Here is a 19618-nt window from a genome sequence, read left to right on the forward strand (position 1 = left end):
TCCTCTGGAAGAGCAGTCAGTGCTCTTAACCACTGAGCCATCTCTCCAGCCCCGAATTCTTTATTCCTTTAAGTACAAGGCCAACTGTGTATGTGTTTTCCACATAACAAACCAGAGAAGCACGACTGTCAGCAGAACTGGCTTACTATATGTGTAAATTTGGACCATTTAAATTTGTGAGTTGTAAAAAATTGGTGTTTGCAAATGCTTTCCAGGTTTTTCTGATCTTCCTTTCTCCACTGCTTAAAATAACAGGTGTCTCTTAGTAAAAGGATCATCCATAACTTATTTTATAATTTTATCTATATTTTCTAAATATATATAATACTTTTGGATGCTGCAATAGAAAATAACACCTATGAAACACAAAGTGAATTCTAGTTTTCATAACTGCTTTGCCACTGGTATGTAGTGTTAAAATTAGGGGAAACAGTTCCAATTATACATGGACACTAGCACTATCTCTAATGCATTTATGCATAATGAGCTTAGTATTGTTCAAAAATTTTAAAAATGTTCATATATGGCCTGGAGAGATGGCTCAGTGGTTAAGAGCACTTACTGTTCAAGTCTGAGTTCAATTCCCAGCAACCACATGGTGGCTCATAACCATTTGTAATGAGATCTGGTGCCCTCTTCTGGCCTGGAGGGACACATGCAGGCAGAACACTGTATACATAATAAATAAATAAATCTTTTTAAAAATGTTCATTTAAAGCAATAAGATCAGTAACAATGTCACATTTAAAAATGCAGAGTATACATTAACTATTTTAACTTATAAGAAAGAAGCCATCAGGAGGCAGAGCCAGGCAGATCTCTGTGAGTCTGAGGCCAGCCTGGTCTACAGAGCAAGACCCAGGAAAGGCACAAAGCTGTGGGTACAAAGCTACACAGAGAAACCCTGTCTCAAAAAACGGATAAAAAAAAAGAAAGAAAGGAAGGAAGGAAGGAAGGAAGGAAGGAAGGAAGGAAGGAAGGAAGGAAGAAAGGAAGGAAGAAGTCATCATAGTTTCTACCATTATAATACAAAATTGTAGAGACAATGATATCATTGGGTCTCCCTTAAATACTCAAGTAATACCACAAGTTGAGTAGGGAAGGAATTAAAAATTAAAGTACAGTCAGTGAAAACACTCTTCTTTCACATTTAAAAAAACCTAGTTTCAGTTTGGGTATTTAGCTCAGTGGTAGAGGCCCTGGGTTCAATGGGGTTGGGGATTTAGCTCAGTGGTAGAGCACTTGCCTGGCAAGCGCAAGGCCCCGGGTTCGATCCTCAGCTCAAAAAAAAAAAAAAAAAAGAAAAAAAACCCTACTTTCTCAAATCCTTAGTTGTTATAGATGCATGTGCAAGCATTTGTTCAAGAAATATTTCATAAGCACAAACTTCTCTGCACTCATGAAACTTAGTGTTCAATAAACATTTTAGGGACACGGCAGCCTAATAGACATACAGAGGTACAACAGGACAAGGCCACCTATGAGGCAATTCTCTCATCCTACTAGATGTTTAGAGACTTTTAAGTTACTGGTAATAGCTAGTGAGTATCCAGTTACACCTGCAGCTGCTATATCAGGGGAGCATTATCTAACTGGCTCAAACTCAATTCTTATTTTAAAAGTTGTTTTAAATATCAGGCCATGGAAAACCATGCGAAACAAAGAATTCATGTGAAGTTCTAAAAGAGCAGAGAAGAATCTCAAAAGGCACCAACAGAAAGCTTAAAGGCCTGACCAATCTCATATATGGACTGGCCAACTATTAAAGACAACACTCCCGTCTGCTTAGATTATTTTAGCAACTGCAGAATTTGGAATAGGTTAGATCCATAGTGGAACATGTCCAAAGGAGGTTTTCGTACGAATGTATTTAAAATGCTTTACTAGAAGACATATATCTGGTATGCCAAAAGAAAAGCTCAGGGCTGGGGTTACAGCTCAAGATCATAGCATAACATTATCTCTGGCACTGCAAAGTAAAGTAAAATCTAAAGAGGAACAGATTAAAAGCCAAGTGGCAGATTACTAAAAGATGCCCAGCAGAGGAGAAGCTTTCTTCCATCTCAATGAAACCCTGTTCAAGGAAGGAGAGCTACGTATTCACATACAGTGGTCAGTAAGTGTTGGTATTTCATACCGGTGAATTCTGACCATAAACCCCTAATATATTTTAGCTTCTGCTGCAACATGATGAGAAGTCCCTTGAAGACATCCTTTCGCAGTCCCATCTGTGATTAATCTCAAATGTCATCTTTAAAGGAGGCAGTAATTCAACCGTCTTTGAAGCATCTGTAACCAACGTCAATGGCAGTAAAAGAAGGTAGCTTGTTTTTTCATGTGTGTGGAGCAATCTGTTGTTTACCCTTCTTCAAAAGCAAGGCCAAGGTCAGTAGCTCAAGAGGATATTGTGAAATGCTTTCTCTTACCATGCATCATTGAGCTCAGCTGGCTCTGTGAGAGTGACCTCTAGTTAGGATTTTTTTACTTTTTCTAGATTTACATTTATTTTGTTTGTGAGTCATTGGCCTGAATGTATGGCTGTACACTATTTGCATGCCCATACCCATGGAGGTCAGAAGAGGGCACTAGATTTCCCAGAATGGGAGTTAGAACTGCCCTGTGGATTCCGGGGACTGGGATCCTCTGTAAGAGCTCTTAACCACTAAGGTTCTCTCCAGACCGCAGACTTTTTAAAAGAATAGTTTAAAAAAAGTACCTTTTGATGTCTGTATTTTACAGTCCCCTATGCTTGAAAATAGAACACTGAGGTTGATTGAGCGCCAGGTACCCAGTCCAGGCAAAATCCTGGTCTTTCAGCATCACTGGGGCAGTGCCAGCGAAACCAGTGGGAAGGGGTGCTCTAGCAAGCACAGGACAGGGTTGCAGACCTGGCCAAGAACTCAACTCCAAGCAGGGTATACAGCCTGCAGCCTCTGGGCCAAATGTGGACAAGGAAAGCTATGAATGTGGACCAATATGAAAACGTACACATTATGAACTGCTTTTGCTTTGTTGCTGTATAACTCAACCATGCAGTTCTAAAACATGAACGCTGTCGATGACAGCATCTTGTCACGAGGTCAAATTCTCTAAAGACACACCTTACAGAATCAGTCTACAGGACAGTCATATACATACGAGCCAAAGGAGTCAACTGTCCAGCTCTGAACTATCATTTCTTTTCTTTAACCGAGAGGCAGAAATCAATCCTACAACTTAGGAGTATGAGGCAAAAGGATCACAAGTTTGACTAGTTAAAAAATGTTGGGGCTGTGGAGATGGTTCACAACTATCCGATATTGGGATCCGATGCCCTCTTCTGGTATAAAGTCATACATGCAGACAGAGCACTCATACACATAAAATAAACCTTTAAAAAGCCATCATGCCTCTCTCTATCAAGATATGGGAGGTAGTTGTGTAGCTGACTCTGTCTGAGGGGCCTCTGACAGTGTGATCAGGATCTATCCCTGGTGCATGCATGAGCTTTCTGGATCCCATGGGACACCTTGCTCACCCTTGAGGCAGGGAGGAGGGGCTGATCTTGCCTCAACTGAACGTACCAGGCTTTGCTGTCCATCCCCCCATGGGATAACTTACCCCTTTGGAGGATGGGATGAGGTGAGTGGGGGTTGGCTAGGCAGGGGTGGAGGAGGAGGGAGGAAGGATAAGAGGCAGATCTGTGGTTGTTATGTAAAATGAATAAAAAAATTTTTTAATTAAAAAGCCATCAGCAGCTGGGCGGTGGTGGCGCACACCTTTAATCCCAGCACTTGTGAGGCACAGGCAGGTGGATCTCTGTGAGTTCGAGGCCAGCCTGGGCTACCAAGTGAGTTCCAGGAAAGGCACAAAGCTACACAGAGAAACCCTGCCTCGTAAAAAACAAAAACAAAAACAAAAACAAAGCCATCAGCTGACCCTAAGTCTAACACTAATTTTTCACCTCAAATTTGTAGACATTCTTCCTAAATAAAAAGAAATATTCCCATGATTCTGTAATAAAATGTTATAACAGCCAGAAAACATTTTAAATGATTTAAAGTGTTTCTTAGCTAGGAACAATATAAAACTAGGGAAATAAATTGTTTTTCTGAGACAGGGTTTCTCTGTGAAGTAGTCCTGGCTGTCCTGGAACTCACTCTATAGACCAGGCTGGCCTCAAACTCACAACGATCCACCTGGCTCTGCCTCCCAAGTGCTGGGACTAAAGGCGTGCGCCACCACCTCTGCCCAGAGAGAAATGAATTTTTGCTGGGGGAAAAAAAACTATAGAGTCACTATTTCCAAATTACTTACTTGCCACCTATTAAAAATTCATTGCAGTTCCATTATGAATGTTAAATAACAATACTCTCACATTTGCACATTTTAAATGGAGACTGTGCTCATCAAGTTAAACTACATTGTAAAGCTTCACAACAGTCTAATTAGCTTAAGGAAGCTGCTCTACTCTGTTTTCTGTTGCTGTGATAAACACCATGACCAAAAGCAACTGGGAGAGGAAAGGGTTTATCTCATCACCCAGGGAAGTCGGGGCAGGAACTCAGGAAACAGAAGCAGAGGCCATGGAGGAGTGCTGCTTACTAGTTTGCTCCTCATGGCTTGTTCAGCCTGCTTTCTTAAACAATCCAAGACCACCTACCAAAGGGTGGCAATGCCCCCAGTGCCCTTCCTCCCACATCAATTATCAATCAAAACAATACCCCAACAGACTTGCCAATGGGCAGCGAGACTGAGGCAATTTTGTCAATTGAGGGTCCCTCTTCCCAGACGACTTCAGCTTGCGTCCGTCCGGCTGACACTTGTTCTTGAAATATCTTCAAAGAAACTGAACTGCAATGTTCTCGTTTTCACAATTGAAGGTACACTCTAGCACAGACCTTCATTGTCACTTCCTCCTTATCTTTGGTAATGACCTTGTACATCATCCACCTCCTCTTTCCTTCAGGGAGGGTCCGGAGCAATGTGATCTTTCAGCTAAAGACAAGGCACAGTCACAAGCCTCCCCATGTTCAAGACAGATAGCTGGAAACTTTACCCCACACGAATAAAACAAAGATGTTATAGTCCTTACAGTTAAAGTTGTTTTTGAGAAAAGCACACGCTATCTCAAACTTGCTAGTTAAGAACAAATCTCCCATTTTACTAAAATCTTTGAAGGCCAGTCATTGCAGAGAAATATTTCACACAATCAAAGTACACGGTAGAAATGAAGGGGCAGGAGCTGGTCAGCTATCCTGCAATGATTATGTTTTTCTCACAAATACCTTTTGTGGGGCCCTTATGTCTTTTTCTGCCCCACCCCCCCCCCCCACTTGTATATCCCTACAGTGCTGGGGACAAGTCCTGATATTTTGTACTTCAGGACTGGACAATTACCCATTACTCAGTTGTACCTAGGAAAGTCCCAAAAGAACTGTATACAGATGGCTCAGCAGCAAAAGTGCTGTTGCTTACACACAGGATTAGGGCTCAGTGAATAGAGGTACCCATGTGCCGGCCTGACAACCAGAGTGAGTCTGGTCCCCAGAGGCCACAAGGTTGCAGGAGAGAGCCAATTCTCAAGAATTGTCTTCAGATCTCCACGTGGGCAAAGGCACATGCACACAAATAATAAATAGGACATTCCAAGATAACTTCAGGAACCTTACCTCGAAACATAAATGAAAAAATAAGGAATAAAAAAGGGGGGAGATTCACTGCAAAGGTTTTCAATTTCATTTCTGTACTTTAAGGGGATACCACCTGTAAGGAAGTACAGTACCCACCCCTGTTACCATGGAGGAAATGTAAGACATTCCTTTCATGCCTGGAGTCGTGGATAGTACCATGCTTTACCTATACTAATCTTCCCCTGCATACACATCTCTACAATAAAGTTTAATTTAGAAGTTGGACAGAGAAAGAGATGAGCAGCACTAGGTATTAGCAAAATAATTATAACACAGTATGGTAGTAAATTTTATATAAACCTCATGAATTATTCCTTTCTGGAACTTTCCATTTAATATTTTCAGGCTGATTGTGGGTAACTGAAACTAGAAAGTGAAAGTAGAAACTAAAAAGATGAAAGGAATTCTTTGGAAAAGATACTCTGTATAAATAATTTAATATTTAATTGCATATAAAAATCCTGGCCTTATATACTTGACATAAAATGAAACCTAAGTAAAAGAGTCTAAAGGTGTCTGGGAGTTATTTTGAATTGTAACATCCTTAGGTATAGCATGTATAATTGTGTTTGAATGAAATAAACACCACATGGCTTCCCAATTAAGGGTTGCATAACTCACAAAAGGTGCACCTGAGCCATTCTGGAAACAACTTCCTTCCAAGAAATTCTGGCCTATTTTCGTGTGGTGGTTGCAATGAGAATGTCCCCCAGGGTCAGGTATCTGAACACTTGGCTCCCAGTCGGGGAAGGGGCCCAGTTGGAAATCTATCCCTCAGGTGGGCTTTGACAGGCACTGCTTTCAATTCACTCTCGATGCTTCATGTTCAAGGTCGAAGATGTAATGTTTCAGCTTCCTGTTCTCGCTGCCATGTCTGCCCCCTTGCCGCCATTCCTCCCTGCCATGACGATCTTCAATCTTTCTAGAACTGTCAGCTCAGCAAAACTTTTTCCTTAAATTGCTTTTGGTCATGGTATTTTATCACAGGAACAGAAAAGCAGTGAGTACATTTTGTAAAAAATTGTCTGGGCATAGAGAATCCCAATACTCTCTGAAACCTTTTTGTTCTTGTCTTGGTACTTGATACTCTCTGCACCTCAAATATTCTACCAAAGACCCTAAAGCCGTGCTAGACTAACCTTGCAATTAGCCAACTTTGAAAGTCTCTGGTTCCAACTCTACGAATATCATTATGCCTGGCCTACTTTTCTCGGCTCTGCTCTACTTTCCTGAAACATACTTACCTGGCAATGGTTATGACCACTACTTAGTTCTATCCTTTAGTAAAGCTATGGATTTTCATCTATTCGTCTAACTTACTTCTCAACTCCATGGCTTCAGTGGTCATATAAACACAGCATCTTCCACTTGGATCTATCCCAGTGCTATATTACTGTGCCTTCTATCTTCTCTTGTCAAAGCCAAGACTGGCTTTTCAGATCAGTCACCAAGTTCCTGTTTCCTGTCTGAGAGATCTTTTAAGTTTTCTGTTCAACTGAGAAGCAGAAATGTCGAAAACATTCTAAGCATAAGTAATGCTTACCAGCTTCTCAGCAGCAACTGTTGTACACTGTGTGAAGGTGTATTGCTCTATTGGTGTTATAAAAAGCTGAATGGTCAATAGCTAGGCAGGAGGTACAGGTGGGATTTCCAGGGAGAGAAGAAAGGAAGAGGAGGAGGAACAGGAGACATGGAGAAGAAACAGGAGGTGCAGGATGGAAGAGAGGTAACAAGCCACACGGCAGAATGTAGATTTCTATAAACAGGTTAATTTAAATTATAAGAGCTAGTTAGAGCCGGGCAGTGGTGGCACACGCCTTTAATCCCAGCACTAGGGAGGCAGAGACAGGTGGATCTCTGTGAGTTTGAGGCCAGGCTGGTCTACAGAGTGAGATCCAGGAAAGGTGCAAAGCTACACAGAAAAACCCTGTCTTGGAAAAAAAAATAGGAGTAGTCTCTCATTAGAAAAGAGAAGGTACCTGGCAGTGGTGGTGCACACCTTTAATCCCAGTACCTGGGAGGCAGAGCCAGGCCTGATCTCTGTGAGGTCAAGGCCAGCATGGTCTATAAAGCAAGATCTAGGACAGGCACCAAAACATAGAGAAGCCCTGTCTCAGAAAAACTAAAAAAGTAGCTATGCAGTGTTTCCATATGAAAATCCTTGTCCACGCGTAGTCTTTTTAAATAATAAAATGTCCTACTGAATTTGTGGAAAATGACTAAAGGAACAAAAAACATCATGAAAAATAATATGTAATATATTTTACCTAGGTTTGGTGGCATCCTCCTGTGATCCTAGCATTTGACATGAGTTTGAGGCCAGCCTGGAGTGCACAGTGAGTGAAGTTAGTTCTTGGGCTGTATAGTGAGACCCTGGCTCAAAAACAACAGCAACGAAAACAGGAGATTTGTGCTTCCAGGTCCCACAGCATCAACTCATGAGATTATAGTGGGTCTTGTCTGTTTAATTAATGCTTCATGAGAAAGCAAGGTACAAGCACGCATGCTCAAATCAATCAAATCAAAGTGGGTCCTCTAACATGTTTCGCACAATTCTCAATTTCATATACTACAGAGATAGACAAAGATTCATGTTGCTACAGATGCCTAGATTTTCTTTACTACTTTTCTAACCCGCAAACTATGCTACCATACAAAACTATCCAAAATCTAGATACCGCTCCTGTTTTCTTCTTTAAGCAAAATAAGCACACAAGTTCAATTTGAATACCTTTCCCTGGAGTCCAAGTTCACACACACACACACATACTGCACTTATTCCTCATCACTTTAGCAATAATTTTGGAAACTATGTATATGTGTGTGTATGGCATATTGTGCTCATGTGCATGTATATGCAGGAACAAGCCCATGTCTATGTAGAAGCCAGGAGACATCAGGTGTCTTATTCTACTCTGCATCTTACTTCCTTGAGCCAGGGTCTGTCACAGAACCTGGGAACTAGGCTTGTGACCAGGAAGCCAGTGAGCCTCCTGTTGCCATCACCACCCTTACTTCAGGGGGATCTGAACTCAGTCCTCATGTTTGTACAGCATTCACTCTTAGCCCTTGACCTATAACTACAATTTTAATACAGGTTAGGTCTGTATAGACATTACCATCACAACAGAATGCATACACATACACACACACACACACACACACACACACACACACACACACACACGTGTGCACACACACTATAATGAAGTTCACAAATTCCTATCGCCTAGTAAGGTTGTAGAAAAACCCATTAGTCACATTTGTGATGTTGTTGGTGTCAGCAAACCCACTGTGCTCCAGTCATATTTGAACCACAGAATGCACTACACATACAATGGGCTCTACCACCTAGCTTTGTATAAATACAACCTATGATGTTCATGCAATGATGAAAGCAGCCAATGCATTTCTCAGAATATAGTCCCGTCATAAAGTGACACACATCTGCAACTTGTTCATACTTTAATCCAAAACCATCTGACATTGAGAACATAAAACTTTGTTGGTTATTTACTTTTGGTGACTGTAACTTTTCCCCCATGATTACAGTTTGTCAAAGAAACCAGCTATTTTTACGAATATACTATATTTACACAGCACCATGTGGTATTTTTTTCCTCACAAGGTTATCTTTTTCACTTACATAGTCACCAATCCTCAGATGCCTCCAGTACACTGTGAAAAAAGGAAAGTTAAAAATCAGTATGTATAGTAAAAACTCATTTTGTAGACAGTATACATGTGTTTGTATCTATGAATACTAAGTGTCTGTATTCACGCAAATGTATGTACAAGCATCTACATCAGAAAGTTAACAATGGATCTGAACATGGTATTATATTCTTATATTCATATTTTCAAAGTAGAAAATGTCAAAGATTCTCCATGGGAGAAAAAGTTACGTTTTATAAAACACCTGAATGCTCACTCAGTACAAGCCATTAATTACATTTGCTATATAATAATCCTAAGTATCCTCCAGTGGGCAAATGTTTCTTATTAACTTGTACAACTCCCAATAAAATAGCAATTAAAATGTTAAATACACTATAGATTTACATAGGTTTCCTCTAAGACCACTCCCTTTTCCTCTTAGGATAAGTACTCTGCATACTCTGCAGTATGTTATCAATCATACCTTTTTTTATTATCTACACACATGATAAGGTTAGTTTACCTTTAGATAAGTGGATTCATGGTGTATAACATTCTGTGATTCCTTTATTATACACTCTAGAACTCCTGTGTCAGTTCATCTAAGTCTCTCTGATGGGAATTTCTCCATTTCTCCTTTTCTCTTTGTTCTAGGATACTATATACCACAGCAAAATATTTATGCAAATTCTCTTTTGGTTTTCTGAGACACTATGTAGCCATGACTGGCCTAGAATTCACTATTTAGTTGACCTCCAACTCAATTCACAGTGATCTGCCTGTCTTGGCCTCTAAATGCTGGGATTAAAGGCATGTGAAAATATGTGTATGTTCTTAAATGAGAAGAATCAGCTATTCTTCATCAAAAAGTTACATAGTGTGTTAGTGTCCATTTGCTCAAAGTACTAAGCCACGATGTTTCTTTCTCTCTGTCCCTCTTTTTGTTTTTGTTTTTGTTTTTTTCAAGACAGGGTTTCTCTGTGTAGTTTTTGGGTTTTTTTTTTTTGTTTTTTTGGTTTTTGTTTTGTTTTGTTTTTTGGTGCCTGTCCTGGATCTCTCTCCATAGACCAGGCTGGCCTCAAACTCACAGAGAGCCACCTGGCTCTGGCTCCCGAGTGCTGGGATTAGAGGCGTGTGTCACCACTGCCCTGTTTGCCGCCCAGCGACTTTTCTCTTGATTGTAAAGAAATTTAAACTGAATTCTTGGGATAAAAATGTCAAGGAGGCCAGGCAGTGGTGGCACACACCTTTTAATCCCAGCACTCGGGAGGCAGGGGCAGGCGGATCTTTGTGAGTTCGAGGCCAGCCTGGTCTCCAAAGCGAGTTCCAGGAAAGGCGCAAAGCTACACAGAGAGACCCTGTCTCGAAAAACCAAAAACAAAAAAAAAAAGGTCAAGGAAATGAAGAAACTTGCAAAGCAATGAGCTTGCAGACAATATTCAAATTTCTATATTTACATAAATTTTATACTGTCTTTACCTAATTAGTTATTAATTTTAGCAATTTTCACTCATCAACTCTTCCTAAAACAACTCAGTGTCATTCATAATAATGAGCCTAATGTGATTATCACCAGTTTCAACCATTATCCATGTTTTCTTCAATGTCCACTCCCCACTGCCATCCACCTGCCATATGATGTGAAGGAAATCCCACACACTGTGTATCATTTCACTTGTTTCAGTAAGAATGCCAATTCCGCCCATTCATATTTTATCAATTTATAAAATATTAAATCATATATTTTAAAAACACTTGCCTAGCATGTAGAAGGCTGTGGGTTCCATCCCCAGCAATACACATACATACACACTAATATGTACAACCAACTACCCAGGTGGAGTAGTAAAGCCTATATGCCCAGCTGGTAGGCATATAGGCACACTGAACTAACAGCAATTGTTCAGTTTACCAGGTCTTCTACCAAAAAATTAAGATCATCAATAAATAGTGAATCAGGTAAACAGAAGTCAAAGTTTCTACAGCATATTCAGAAGCCATCCCCCCTCAAAATCTGCCACTTGCCTTTTTGATTTTGTCAGAATATGCATTTATATTTTAAAATATATTTACTATATACTTCTGCATATGACAGGATGCACTTCCTCCTTCCATTTTCAGCATGACACTTAGGACGTTTAAAAGAACTAAAGTGCCATGTTAACAACAGAAGGAAGTTGTGCAAACAAAATAATAAAGAACAGTGGAAGTTCAACTTGGTAGCCTCATACTATGTACTTAAAGGTTACAAAACAGTTTCTGGTGCAAAACTGTAGCCATCCTAGCTCCCTCATTAGTGGTCTGGCTTGGACTAACCCAGCTAACTGCATAGGCCTCTATTAGACTTGTAATTACCATACAGTAAACTGACATTCACTCTGAAACAGCCCACACCTCAACAACAAAAGTCAACGTCTCTAAACTTCTCTAGTTCTCTAACTAGGCCTTAATTCTACTGTCAGGCTTTGAATGCAATCTTCAAAGAAAAGCAAAGGCTATAAAAATTTCCTTTGTAAAATAGGAGAAACTGGTCCTAGTTAAAGTTGCGTTATCCGGGAGTTCATCAAAATTTTTCTCTAATGGTCCACAGAGTAAACAGATCTAGGAGGCCACAGGGTCCCTGTGAATACTGCTAGACAATACATAAATGAGGCCATATGGCTGTGTTCCAACTGAAGTTTATTTACAGAAACAGGTGGTGGACAAGATTTGGCCACAGGGACTGTTTTTCTGTCCCCTGACTTACACCAGTTCGCTCTTTTTTCTAATAGGAATTTGATACCCTAACTGCACACTTACTGGGGCAGATATGGCAGCCACAAAGAGACAACTGATTACTACAGTACCACCATCAAAATGAATATTCTTAAAATTAATCACTAGTCTAGCAAGTTCTTACCATGATACAGGCACACACAATTTTTAAAAGGATAGAATAAGCATCACCAAAAACTAATATTCACTGTAGAAACCGTTAAAGGTTGGAGACGTTCGCTCGGTGGTAAAGCAATGTCCTAGTCTCTATCCTTACACCATACAAAATAAACTGTTCAAAGAAATGACAAGTAGTGACTATAAAAGAAAAATATACAGTTCAGACTAACATTAGTGTAAATAGAAAAGGCCTACTAAGAATATAGTTGAGATTTATAACTTCACTACTCAAAATGCAGGAATAAATTCTCAAACTGTGTTTAAGTAAAAGTAAAGTTTTGTTCTTTAGGTAACTTAAAAAAAAACTTTGCTGAACAACTATAATTTTGCCAACATATTTTTAATTTTAAAAGTAGAACATGGGGTTGGGGATTTAGCTCAGTGGTAGAGCGCTTGCCTAGAAGCACAAGGCCCTGGGTTCGATCCTCAGCTCTGGCAAAAAAAAAAAAAAAAAAAGTGGAACCCCAAATCTCCTTGGCACATTGTGTATCTGTTTAATTCTAGGGTGCATTTGAAGAGTTTTTGGTAAAACATATATTTTAGTTAAGGTAAGAACATGTATAACCAGATTCACGTGCTAAGTTCACAGCCACTTGCCACAGAACATTTCAGCTCTGGATCTATTAAAACAGTAAATGCATTGCTTGCAGGAAAAAATTAATGGGATGTAAGGCTGAACACAAAAGCGTACAATTGAATAATGTAAGTATATAAGACCCCTTGAAATCAGAAGCACAGGCCGTGTGTAAAAGAGGTTGGAAACACAAGCCACAAACTGAAATAATGAACTTTCAAGCCATATAACAAAAGATCAGTATTTAAAATATACAAAGACCTTTTAATACTCAACAATTTCAAATAATCCAACACAAAAATAGACAAAAGGATGACAGAATTTTACGAAAGACCTAGCAGTGGCTGGTAGGTTGTCCATACACCAGTGAATGGCACCATACCCATGCATCCATGGCACTCGGTGATTAAAAAAAAAAAGGACCTTGGTGTGTATTTTGGGGTGGGGAATCCAGGAGGAGTTAGCAGTGGAAGAAGGGAGGCAACTATGATCAGTAGTCAGTGTATAGATGTATGAAATTCTCAAACAATAAATTTTAAAAGACCTAGTAGTGTGTTTTCAGGGCTGACCATTTGGCACTGGACAACCAGTTGGTGTGCTCTTCCCTGGGGAGGACCACATCTATCCCTCCCAGCTTTCCTCAGTTGCCTGTAGTTTGTGTAGGATTGAGTCCCTAGTCTCTGTCCACTCTGGCATGTTTGTTGGTGTCCTCCTTCCTTGCTCAGGTCACATTTGGGTGGTCATGTTGGTGAGACTTTACACCAACCCTCTGGCTCATACAATCTTTCTGGCAATATTCCCTGAGCCTTAGGTGGGGGAGTGTTTTGTATATATTCACTGGGATTGGAAACATAAACACAAACTAACGATTATATTTAGTGTGTGTGTGTGTGTGTGTGTGTGTGTGTGTGTGTGTGTGTGTATACAAACACATATATTCATGCAATAACAAAATAAAAAAAGAGGCCATGTATTTGAAGGAGAATAGAAAGGGGTAGTTAGGAGGGAGAATTTGGAGTGAGGAAAGAGAAGGGAGAAACATTGTTATTAAAATACAACCTCAATGGGTTGGGGGATTTAGCTCAGTGTAGAGCGCGCAAGGCTCTGGGGGTTCATCCTCAGCTCAAAAAAAATACAACCTCAAACCAGGCAGACCACACCTTTTAATCCCAGTATCTGGGAGGCAGAGGCAGGCAGATCTGTGAGTTCAGGCCAGCTTGATCTACAGAGAGTTCAAGGACAGCCAGGGAGAGAGACCTACATATAGAGACCCTGTCTCAAAAGACAACAAAAAATTACAACCTCAGAAAGCTAAAGAAAACGCACAAATATAGTACACAAATAAAAACAAGGCCAAGTAGTAGCAAAGGCAGAACATGAGCCATCAGGGTATTATAAATTAAAACTATTAAGAGAGATCACGCAGAGCAGTGGTGCTTTAATTCCCAGCACTTGGGAGGCAAAGCCAGGAGGGATCTCTGTGAGTTCGAGGCCAGCCTGGTCTCCAGAAAAAGATCCAGGACAGGCTCCAAAACTACACAGAGAAATCCTGTCTTAAAAAAAAAGAAAACAAGAACAAAGAGAGAGAGATCACTACATAGTGAGTGATAGCTAAAGGGAAATTAGAATAATACTGCATAGACTAGCTAAGCAGAAAAAAGTAGCAACAATGCAAAAAAGCTGGCAAAGTCATAAAACAGTTACTTTGAAACCTAAACATGCAACTACTGTATAACCTGGCAATTGTATTCTTAGACAACTATCCCGGAAGTGAAAATTTATGCTCATACACAGAAACATCAGAGGTTCAATGATAGGTGAATGGTTAAGCATACATCTATGACAAGCCATACTACTCAATCATGAAAAGAAACAGATTATTGATTAAGAGTATATTCACTCTATAAATCTCATGGATCTCCAAGGAATTATGCTAGTGGTAGGAGGCAGTCTAAGATGGTTATACTTTGTGTTCTCATTTATATAGCATTCTTGAAATGACAAGAAAGGACATGGGAAATAGATCATTGAGAGAGAGATGACTGTAAGTATAAAAAGGAAACACACGGACGGAATCCTTGTGGGCTAGAATTGCTTGTGACTTGCCTGGAGTAGTCACAGAAAGCTACACATGTGCAGAACTAAACAGAGACAAACTGCAGCTAAAGGTGGCTTAGCAGTTAAGAATGCTTGCTGTTCTTGCAGAGAATGAGTTTAGTTCCCTGCACCTCTATCAGGCAGCTCATAATTCCTATGACTCCAGCTACAAGGCACTCAGGCCCTCTTCTGGCTTAGGTGGGCATCTGCACACATGTGGCATGCACACATACATATAAATCAAAAATGAAAAATTAAAATTTTAAAAAGAAAAAACTGGTGGAATGTAAATATGATGGACAGATTGCATCTATTTCAACTTCTTAGCTGTACTGTTATATAATTACTTATGATACTAACATTGGGTGAAATCAGATATAGGGTATTATTTCTTATAACTATATGACAACCTACAACACCAGAATTCATAATCAAAAGAGAAAAAAGTTAAAATATATACTATCAGCCAGTAGAAGTGGAAAACAAAGCTTATGTTTCCTAAGGAAAGTCAAGGAAGTGAGGATAACATGTAATGCCAACTGGAGAGCCTTTAATCCCAGCACTTGGGAGGCAGAAGCAGGCAGATCACTGTGAGTTCAAGGCCAGCCTGGTCTACAGAGCTAATTCCAGGACAACCAGGGTTGTTAGAGAAATCCTGCTTTGGAGAACAAAAACTAAACTAAAAAGAACCAACAGTCCTCAATATGATACAATTATCTCCTCCTCCCCTATTGAGGCTTAAGCTTGAGGCTATTTTGTTCATCTGGACTTTGATATTACTATCTTTAATAAAAATAGCTGGGCGGTGGTGGTACACGCCTTTAATCCCAGCACTCCGGAAGGCAGAGCCAGCTGGATCTCTGAGTTCGAGGCCAGCCTGGTCTCCAAAGTGAGTTCCAGGAAAGGCGCAAAACTACACAGAGAAACCCTGTCTCGAAAAAACATACATACATACATACATACATACATACATACATAAATAAAATAAACAGCATGTTCATGTCTCACTAAAACCACACCACCCTCTCAGACTACAATTTCATAGGTGTTCTCTTAAGCATCATATCCTGAAGGTCTTCCACAAAATACATGAGCCACTAAGAACAAGAGAGTAGAATGAATTTATAAATAGAATGAGTGAGATGTCTGCATATGCTTTTTAAATGTTTTTTAAATGTATTTTTGTTGTTGCTTGAGACAGGCTCTCTCTATGCAGCCTTGGCTGTTCTGGAACTTTCTATGTAGACCAGGCTGGCCTCACAGAGATCTGCTTGCCTCTGCTTCCCAAGTGCTGGGACTGTGTGCCACAACTCCCAGCTGAGTATTTTTTATTTTATGTACATAGGTGTTTTGTCTATGTTTGTGTACCACATGCATGCCTGGTGCTCACAGAGGCCAGAAGAGGTTGCTGGGTCCCTTGAGACTGGAGTTACAGGCAGCTGTGAGCCACCATGTGGGTGCTGGGAATTGTGGGATCCCTTCAGACTGGGGTTATAGGCAGCTGTGAGCCACTATGTGGGTGCTGGGAATTGAACCCAAGTCCTATGGAAGAGCAGCCATTGGTCTTAACCACTGAGCCATAAGTCCAGCCCCTCTGTAGATGCTTTTAAAGTTGCTAGCTAAATTACAATTTTCATCCTCCTGCAAATTTCTAATGGCCATGAATGTCTACAACTCAATATGGCACACACACTTTTCATTTGCATGTGGAAGTTAACTTAAGATTTGTGAAACTGCTTCGGAAATTATGAACTACTACATGCAGTAACTCATTAAGTCAAGATGAATTAAGAACTAAGCAAAGAGGAAGAGACCAAGAAATGAAGCTTCCCTCTTCTCTGTACATAGTGGGCTGCCTGTGGCCTCAGGTGGATCAGTCATTAAAATAAAACAAGCCTTTGTTGCAAAAAAAAATTTTAAAAAAGAAAAGAAAAAAAAGAACTAAGCATAGGGGCTAGAGAGATGGATGACTCAGTGGTTAAGAGCACTGGCTGCTCTTCCAGAGGTCCTGAGTTCAATTCCCAGCAACCACATGGTGGCTCTCAACCATCTGTAATGAGATCTGGCACCCTCTCCTGTATATAATAAATAAATAAATCTTTAAAAAGTAACAAAAAAAAAAACCCTAAGCATAACTTGCTATGGGGACCTTTGAGAAAATGTTCTAAACTGATGTAACAAGATTCAGCCATAACCTTAATGTTAACTACATTAAAATACATATATATTCATAAAAATCTCATTTTTTTCATAATACAAAATCCAGCATGAGGGATTTATGAATCATCTTGGCAAAAGTAGATTCATTTTAATTTATATATGTGAAACTAAGAAAAGTGCCTTGTTCAAGGTTGATATAGTTAGGTACAGCTGAGGCTAAAATCTGAACATCTCCAGAGTCTGGATTCAGGTCTCTTGACAAGATTCTTTGTTCTTCTCCACCAATCACATCCCTACCCAATTGGGTAACAAAAATTCTATATTTCATCTAGTTTTAAGAAAATTTATTTTAAAGAAGCTACAAAGCTGAAATCACTCAAACTTTTAAATTGGTACATTAAACCCTTCTGGAATTTTTTTTTTATGTCAAGGTCCTTTATCTCAATTTGCAAGTATACCAACAATATAATGCTGGTTCCTCCATGGAAGTGGCAGAGAAGGGCCATTTGAACAGGAGTCTAGCTTGTTTTCCACTTCTGCAGATTCAGCTGAAAAGATGAGCTAGTTTGCAATTTAAGGGAGGCCTTACATTTAAATTTTTGCTTGATATGCTCAGTAGCAGCACTGTAATTGATATCCATTTGCTGATTTATATATATCAAGAGCATGTGGGAGCCTGGATTGTTGGAAGTAAAAGAAGAAAAAGTAAAGTTCAAGTAAGCGGAGGAAACTGCTTTCTTAGGTTAAATGTCCGTAGCAATGTGTTAGTAAGCATGAATCTAGAGGTCCAAGAAACAAAACACAAGAAGGAACCTCGGTTATGCTTGAATCCAACTGCATGACAGCTGGACATATTTTCACAGAAGAGGAAACTGAGTGGTTGATTAAACCATTAACCAGTAAAGCAAACGGCTTACTTCTTCAGTGAGGTTCATTTCCCCTTATTCCGACTCTTAACGTCGTTTCTCTAAGTGAGGATTGACTTTTTTTTTAGGATGAAAAGTACAAAGGAGTAAATTAATTTCAAGAGAATGAAAAATAAATGTCTTCGAAGGAGATGCTGGTGTAAAACGGAGAAATGACGTCTGATTTCAAATATGTAACCAGTTAGGCAATGAATTTCCCTACGTTTTTCTGTCTATAGACATCAGCCACAGTTCTTTTCGGTACTCGAATGAGAGGAAGAGGAAGTGAATAAACCTAATATTAAATATACCTACTGAACGCGGGGATGAAGACGGGAAGAACACACCATGCATGCTTCAGCTAGGATCCAGCTGTTTGCTAACATACCTAAAGCTATGGATGCTTAGAGGTTCTCTACCGAAACCTAAGGTACCCCCTCAAATGCGAGAGGGCAGATGTTTCTAGAGCCAGAGAGACATCCCCCCGGCCAGCGCGTGCCCGGACCCTGTTACAGAGTGACTGGGAGGGGACAAAATGGAGCTGAGGTCTAGGGGAGCCCTAAAGGTCGTTTGGAGGTGCAGCAGGCACTCTGTGTGCTCATATCAACTGAGACATGGCAAAGCCCTGTACCTCCGGGAGGAAGAGTTCTCATGGCCCTCGGGTACTGGGAGCTGCAGGGAAGAACCAGGCGGGGTTCTGGAAGATCTCGGAGCGCATCCAAGGGGATACCTACAGCTGTTATCTCCCGCGAAGCCCAGGTGCTTCGGGAGCCAGCGGCCGCGGCCGAGAAGCCGAGCGCCCCCCGACCTCCAGCCGGCTCAGGTGAACAACGCGGTGCCCGCCAGGGATATGGGGGCGCTCCGGGGCACCGACCCAGCGGCCGCAGCCTCCCCAGACTAGGATCACTCACCTACGGTTGCTGCCTCGTCCACCACGTCTCCGCCGCTCAGTCCGGCCTTAAGGGGAAGGAAGCTCACGGAGAGGAGCCCGCGTGCCCGCTAGCTCCGGAGCTGCCTTGCAAGGAGGGGCGCGACGCGGAGGGCAGTGGAAAAAAAAAAAAGCCGCAACGGCGCGCGCCCAACCCGGACGGCCAGCGGAGGCGGGCCCAGCGCAAGCCCGGAAAAGACGCGCCCGGAGGGGCGGGCGGAGCGGGGGCGCGCGGTGGTGTGGCTGAGCCCGCCGAATCGCAGGCGGCCGCCGGCTCGGCCCACCCACGCGCCCGCCTCTGCTCGCTAAGGACGTCACCGGCAAAGAGGAGGAGCCCAGTGGGGCTCGCGGCTGCCGCAAAGGAGGGCTGCTATCTAGGGGTCGCGAGTCGCTAAAGGCTCCCCAGAGCCCATTGCCACAATGCTGGTCCCGCAGTGCTGGATTGAGCCGCCCGCGAGGGCTTGGCGCCCGACGGCGGAGAGCTGCCGAACTGGCACACGCCCTAGCGGGCTTCCCAGGACTCCACCCAAGATGAAAGTTCCCCCGAGGTCATCTTCCAGCTGCCCTAGTAGATACCTATCTTTTGATTGCCCTCGTGCTTCCTATAGGAGAGATCTTAACCCTGTTTGCTGGCTTCTAGCTCCTGTGAGCCTGAGCCAAAGCCACCCATCCTTTTATCTTACCTTGAGCT

The 19618-nt window shown here is 41.4% G+C and overlaps 1 protein-coding gene across 6 annotated transcripts in view; it reads right to left on the bottom strand.

The window, feature by feature from the left end:
- The window catches only part of Acsl4 (acyl-CoA synthetase long chain family member 4), a 74375-nt gene extending 55196 nt beyond the window's left edge, over window positions 1-19179 (bottom strand). For 4 of the 6 annotated variants that reach the window (XM_036174474.1, XM_036174475.1, XM_036174471.1 and 1 more), the window contains exons 1-2: window positions 18911-19179; window positions 9319-9350 (exon numbers count right to left, since the gene is read on the bottom strand). The gene's annotated coding sequence lies outside the window, so the exon portion shown is untranslated. The remainder of the gene's footprint in view (window positions 1-9318; window positions 9351-18910) is intronic. The other 2 variants (XM_036174476.1, XM_036174473.1) reach the window with 1 other exon arrangement.
- Between the last annotated feature and the right edge of the window lie 439 nt (window positions 19180-19618).

The sequence above is a fragment of the Onychomys torridus genome, chromosome X (genome assembly GCF_903995425.1).
Source record: "Onychomys torridus chromosome X, mOncTor1.1, whole genome shotgun sequence".
Taxonomy (NCBI): domain Eukaryota; kingdom Metazoa; phylum Chordata; class Mammalia; order Rodentia; family Cricetidae; genus Onychomys; species Onychomys torridus.